Source organism: Theobroma cacao, chromosome 1 (assembly GCF_000208745.1).
Source record: "Theobroma cacao cultivar B97-61/B2 chromosome 1, Criollo_cocoa_genome_V2, whole genome shotgun sequence".
Lineage (NCBI taxonomy): Eukaryota > Viridiplantae > Streptophyta > Magnoliopsida > Malvales > Malvaceae > Theobroma > Theobroma cacao.
Genome location: NC_030850.1, coordinates 19,400,564 through 19,408,350, shown reverse-complemented (window position 1 = coordinate 19,408,350; position 7,787 = coordinate 19,400,564).

Genomic DNA, 7,787 nt, shown 5'->3' with positions numbered 1-7,787 from the left:
TAGATAACATGAATTATAGCAAAATCATCCTCAACATTTTCTCTTGGAAAAATTTGGCCATGGAGGGTTCATGAATAATATGTGGTTTTTCATGCTTGATTTTTACACTTTACATCATAAAACAACTAAAAATACCTAAATAGCATGAAATTCATCAAAGTCCATTTTCCAATTTTTCTCTTGAAAAATTTAGCCAATGGGTGTGGGTGAAGGGCATGAAATTTCTTGCTTGTTTGTCATGCTAAACATCACCAAACAACTAAAAACACTAGAATAACATGAAATCTAGTTAAATCCAAGATCAAAATCCCTCCCCCCCATGTCCGACCAGCAAAGGTATCTTCATGCAAACTTGATTCTCAACCATAGAAAATGAAAAAGAATGCATAGGAAAGGTAGATCACATGCTAAAATCAAGAAATTTTACCTTTACTTGCTTAATTCCTTGAAATCCACCAATTTTCCCTTGAATTTTTGTTCACTAGGGTTTATTCTCTTCTTTTTTCTCTTTGTTCTTGTCTTAGCCGACCATGAAGAATGAAATAAGAGAGGTGTGTGCTGGTTTTTTTTTTTAAATGAAATATTAAAATAACTAAAGCTTGCCATGTGTCACTTTTTAATTGGTCCATTTTCAAACTTAATAATTAAGCATTCTCCCACCACCACATAAAATATCTCAATTATCCAAAGTATAATAGGTAAAATTCAAGGGCTTGACAAGTGTCGTGGTGGTGCAAAATTTCAAAAATTCTAATTTTACCCCCATAGACACGAAAAATGATCGTTTTGCCCTTATGCTCGAAAAAATGTTGGAATTAAAATTTTTCACTTCTCAAGCTCAAATTATGTTCCAATAGTTAAACTTGATCAAAACTTCATCCACCATTCCAATTTTGCCCTCGGGTGGCAAACTAACTATTTTACTCCTACGTTATGAAAATGCCAATTTAACTCTAAATCAATCCCCAAACTCCAAATCACCATATTAAGTCATTCTAAGGTTCAATAACTCTCGAATGCATCTTAAATCTCTATTTGGACTAATTCGAGGCTTAAATCAACTTAATTGTACCATTAGGTACAATATCGTCTTTTAACGATTTTTGAGGCATACAAGTATGCAGACATTCTATCAAGTACCTATACAATATGGTAAATATACTATAGAGCTGGGCTTGACAACACTACCCCCCTTAAAATAAAATTTTATCCTTAAAATTTCACTTATCGGACTTAGAGAAAAGATAGGGGTACTGGCTTCTCATCGGGTGCTCGACTTCCCACGTCATCACCTTTATAGGGAATTTCGATTTGTTCATCTCGTTTACCTCCAATTCAACTTGAGTACTTCACTTATGTCTATCATTATCCTTTAGAATTATATCAACAGTAACCTTCACAATCATGATCTCTAATATCGAGACACCAAGTATGCTTCTATTACTATCATTAAATTTGAACCGTAACTCCATCTCAATCATACCAATTTCGATTGTATTTTATATTTATTTATGTATACCAATCACCATCTTATTACTTCATTCCTTATCAAACTTCTCGACATTCATTCATTCATCCCATCTTCATACAATATTGTGTAGTTTATAATATCATTAACATGCCATACTCATTCATGTATATATCCTCAACGTTAGGGAAGGTTAATGGCTTCAATTATTCCCACATACTTCATGTTTATCTTGCATTTAGGAAATTTCAATCTTCTTAATCCTATTAGTCCATCTCATATGGCTTAACCATACTATAGATTACATTTCCTTAACTATTTCCCCAAAACTCTTTAGGTCGCCATGAGTCAACTTCTGACAGGATTCTTGATTATTACATTATCTATGCAACTCATTAAATATATTGAGTTCAAGTCTCGAACCACTAAGAACCATTCTTCACTTTAGTTGGGTACATTACTAACTCCACACATACATATGCACACACACATTCAGATGTCCATATTCCTCATTATGTATAAGGGTCCTTGTTCTCAAGTGCCTTCAGACTAATTTCTCTTTGTTCATTCCCATCCATAACCAAGATTCAATAGAATAATCTTCATAATTCATGTCAAAATTTTTATATTTAACTTACGAACATTGGGTATAATCCATTCCAGATTGCTCTCTTTATGTCTATACTTAGCTTCACGTCATATACACGGTTTTACTCTTTTGTTATCATTCCCAATTATATACTTAAGCTTCCTTGTATTATATATCATTGCATCACAATGTCATTTTCATTGAATTGCAATCTAATATGCATGTATGCTTTATAATGTCATTGATGCTTCAAAAATTTTCCTTGACTTGATCATTGTATGTTATGCAATATCATAATTCCTAAAAGTCATCCTTATTCCTCGATTATCTTTCATGCCTCTTACATATATTATATCCTTATTGCATTCCGATATTGATTTGTCACTTAAGACTCAGACTCATTTGAATTATGTATGCCTCAAGCATTTTCGAATTCCAATTCCCATAATATATTAGGAAATTTTCATTATCAGACTTCATTATCAAGGTTAACTTCAATCATCTTTTGTTCCACTCTTTCACATGAACATAACATTATTCTTCAAATCTTTATTCACACTTTCATCACTTGGTATTGACATCTCTTATCAATATCTCATACATTCATCTAACTTTTCACTTGCTTTCTCTTTAGTCTTTAACAAGGCTTAATCTCTTGTCTTCTTTATTTCTTAAGATTTAACTTTAGTCAACATATTATTCATCTTAACACTCCACATGTTAATTTATTTTATGTATCCATCTCAAAACTCTCTAACTTTTCTTTCTCTTACATACCAATATATGGGCAATAAAGAAACTTTTCAATTCACTCATCATCTTTATCTTAATACTTCCCCAATGCACTTAAGACTCCAAACAACAAAGCTTAGCATCAAAATCAATGACCATTCTTCAACTAATGGGTTTCATCTTCATGCCACTCACAATTTGCTCGTGCTTTCTAGCCATAAAGGGTTCTTAACGCAACAACGTTGGGTAGTCAGTACTGTGGCATTGTAGTTGTTGGAATTACTTTATCTAAGCAATTCTCCTACCTTTGAAGCTACCACTTCAATTATTCACAATCGTGTGGCTTCCCTCTGAGTCTATACCTCAATTAGCAAGACTAACTTTCTATCACAGGTGCGTAATTGGACATTGATTTAACGTATTTATTTTTCCACTAGCATTCCTGTATCTTTACCATAACATTTAGTACGGGTTCACTTAAGCAATGATCTCCAAATTTACTCATAGCTATGTGTATATCAAATTGCACACCACTTATCATTGGGAGCCCAACTTTACTCATCAATTCTTAACCAATTACATTTATAAAGTGGATAGTTCACTTAATTATTACATATAGCCTTTACAGTTATAAGATCAAAATATCTTGAACTTAAGATGCAGAAGTTCCCTCCTAGAGCATATCCAAAAATTCACATATTTCAAGCCCCACCTTAGGACATCTTCCCCATATGGTGAAACGAATTCACAATATATATTAGCGTACACATAATAACTCATTATTTATAGTATCTCGCTATTCTCATTGTTCATAACTTATTATCTTTCTTGTCTTATAGTTCCAATAGTTTATTAACCTCAAGTATAAAAGACTACGAAAATAGTTTGTCTTTCTCCACACTTTACACTCGCAATCCTTATTAATCTAGAATTTATCTTTCTCAAGTTCCATCATTTACCTCAAATGGACCATATTTGTGTCAAATTATCATTTCATAATGTTATGGCATCATTTTATAATTCCATCCATACTTAAAGTTATGATCCTTAACTTAATCACCTTAATCACTCAAAGTGTCGTCTAGAGCCTCATTGATCCCTTCCATATCTTTTCGAATTGTAACTACAATTAAGATTCCCAATTTCACATCTCCATGATTGATTGTTAGTCTTACCACACTGTTTCCCAATATCCTGTGCAATTACAATACACTGAACCCACTTATTATAACATAGTCCCCTAGTTCAATGTGTTTGCTTGGGAATCATCTTCTCTAATAAAATTTGTCCCACAATCCAAAATTTTATTTATTTAGCCTTGCATTCGGAATCATATCAAAAACTCACATACTACGATAAGTAATAATTTTCAACAAACATCATCAATTCAAATGGCCTTTTATACCTCGTCAAAATCTAGGGTTATCACCCCAAAAGTTCATCACGTTAATCGGTATCCATTTCTTAGTACTGCAAAATATATTCATTATTAATTAGGATGATTGCTTGAATCATTAATGACTTTCCACATCAGTCTTCAATAATTATCTAAGGTGATCAACCATGCCACTAAGATAAATATCTTACTTAATAGCCATAATGCTAATCCACTTCTGTCCTACCAAAAGATTCCCATATACATCAAGTCATTTAAACAGCTACTTTATAATCCATTCTAGTCATACACTTTAAAAGCCAAACTATTAACTTCTTTGTACAGATAACTATTATCTCCTTTACACTACATCTACCTAGAGTTAAAGTAGTACAAAATCCCACTAAAATATTACATGTCATTAAGATCATCATCTTAATCTGAACTTATCGAAAGATTCTACTCCAAGTCCTTTTTAAGATCCTTTTTCGAGTCGTCCTCCTCCTCTTGAGATTTTCTCCTTTGTTCCTCAATCCAAGCTTGTTGTATTCTCTTGTATTCTTCGTCACTCACAGGTGCGGCACCTATTCCACATCCAGGAGGAAAATGTCATACAACAGTCACCTTCATAGGGGGATAATTTACAACAGTTACTTTCTCCTTATTTTTTTCTTGTTATTCCCTTACAATTCTCCCACAGCCTGGAGGAAAGTGTCGAACAACGGGTACAAATACCTTCCTAGGATGATAATCCCCTTCGGCTATCATTATTTTCCCCCTTTCTTCAGCATATTCCTTAGACTCTTTCAAAAGGGAATTTCTCATGCTTACATTCATGTCATTACTATCAGCACTTTCAATGGTCTCACAAGGGTCGAAGCTTTCTTTTTCGCGAACCCACATCTCCAAATCTGGTGGAATCCAATTAATAGGAATCCTAGGCGAGGCACTTTCTGGACTACTTGGTTCGGGTTGCCATTGGCTCTTAGCAATAGAATCTAGCGAACCCTCGCTAATACTATGAGAGGCATCGGGACTACCGTTTCTCCTAGACATGGTGTGTGCAACCAACGCACCTCAAAACCTATACGCAATCAAACAATAATTTCTTAAGTATTTACGCATCATAAGAACGGGTAAGTTTTTATATGCAAATGCAGGCATTCAACTCAACCTAACCTAACTTAACTTGGGGGCACACTGACATTGTAAATTTTTAAAATAACTTTAAAACTAATGGCTCTGATACCACTATAATTGTCAAGATCCGGTACTCCCTTCGAGTCTGCAACAATAGCTGTGATGTCCCGATAGACATTCATTACCCGGAATGCCAACCGAAACCTCGTAAGGCTTAATATCAGTTTTCGCACCTCCCCTGTGAGAAATAATTACTAAACATCATATTTTAAAAGATTATAAGTTATTTCCAAATTGAAACAATAAAAAAAAATATTTTCTGTCTCATAGGGGCATTTTGGTCATATTTTCCAAAAATTTGGAAACTTGCTGAAAATATAACACATGGGGGAAAATACACATTTCATAACTAAAAATAAGTTTTTATGTCTAAAACATTCATTTAAAGTGAAATCGTAGCTAATAGAATAAAATAAAAAATTGAATAAAATATTCTATTTTCTTATAAAACAATATTTATAAAACGCTATGTGAATAATTTTTACAGCGTAAAAGCAAAATAAATTTATATATACGGTAACACAGATAACCAGAGTATGTAATTTCATTTACAATTACGTGTGGGTCCCTGAATGACCAAAGGTAACAAAGGCTGTGGACCTACAATTTCTGAAGAGGCGAGTCCAATAATAACCCTCGACGTAATCAGCTATTTACTGACTATCTTGAGCTTGGGATGAGTGGAAAGGAGGGTGGTGAGTTTATATAAACTCAGTGAGTAAACAAATATCATCTAAAATATCTAAAGTCGAGTAAATTGAGACAACTTAAAATAGTTTATCGTACTATGATTCACAACGTTTCAAACTCATTTCAACTAAATAAAATAAATTCATTTCACTCAAATAATCAACATGGCTTATAAATTTCTTAAAAACTTGGCTCGTGCCAAAACTCATTCTCGGGGATACCTTGATTAGAGGCATCTAACTGAGTCCTCCAAGGCTATTAAAGAAAAGACATATATCCATAAATCATATTTGTATGTTTTAAAACATAGACGTTCCTTGGCGTTGGCTGAGTTCACCCTCACGTGGTGGTTTAGTGTGTAATGAACTCTAAAGCTCTACCTCAAGAGTTACCCTCCACGCCTCTTGTACCGAGGTAAAATATAACGGGGTTTACCGTGCCCCTCTAATAGGCTAGTCCACAGAAACCCGCCCACTACAGTAAGCTAATCGATATCCCACCAAATCAATAAAAGTTTCGATAGCATGACATGGCAATTATATTACTTCCCAGCCTGTCAAGGCAAAACAAACAGTTCATACAATTTCAACACAATTTTCAATTCAGCCATTCATGTCAATATCACCATAAGCCATTCAATTCAAACCATAAATTTACAACACAATCAAACAGTCTCCAATTACTCAATTCCTAAAATCATCACTCAATTTCAAAATGATTTATAAAACTCATTTCATTTAATCACATTTTACTTATAAAATATAAGGATTTACCATTTAAACTCATTTTTCTATAAAATCACAAAAACGAATAAAAACTACTTTAGATAATTAAGACGATAATAAGGTTACTCACAATATCGAGAATCGAGGTACTCCTAATCCCGGTCTTCTGGTACAATCTCCTTACCCTTATCGAAAGTTTCACCACCTAGACATAATGCACAACAAGATATTTGTGCTAAACCGTTATAAAACTAATTTAGGCTCTAGATGAATCCATGAAATGGGATGTTAAATGTTCGGATTATTATCTAAATACGGTGTTCTACGTCGGTTCAATTGTGTTTGGGGCTGAAATGGTATTGACCTAATTCACACTATACGCCGGTTAATTAGCCAAAATATCCAATTCAACTCCAAATAAATTCATTTCACTTCCAATACTCCAAATCATCAAATATAAGCTAGATAAATGAATTATAGCAAAATCATCCTCAACATTTTCTCTTGGAAAAATTCGGCCATGGAGGGTTCATGAATTATATGTGGTTTTTCATGCTTGATTTTTGCACTTTACATCATAAAACAACTAAAAATACCTAAATAGCATGAAATTCATCAAAGTCCATTTTCCAATTTCTCTCTTGAAAAATTTAGCCAATGGGTGTGGGTGAAGGGCATGAAATTTCTTGCTTGTTTTCCATGCTAAACATTACCAAACAACTAAAAACACTAGAATAACATGAAATCTAGCTAAATCCAAGATCAAAATCCCTCCCCCCATGTCCGGCCAGCAAAGGTATCTTCATGCAAACTTGATTCTCAACCATCGAAAATGAAAAAGAATGCATAGAAAAGGTAGATCACAAGCTAAAATCAAGAAATTTTACCTTTACTTGCTTAATTCCTTGAAATCCACCAATTTTCCCTTGAATTTTTGCTCACTAGGGTTTGTTCTCTTCTTTTTTCTCTTTGTTCTTGTCTTAGCCGACCATGAAGAATGAAATAAGA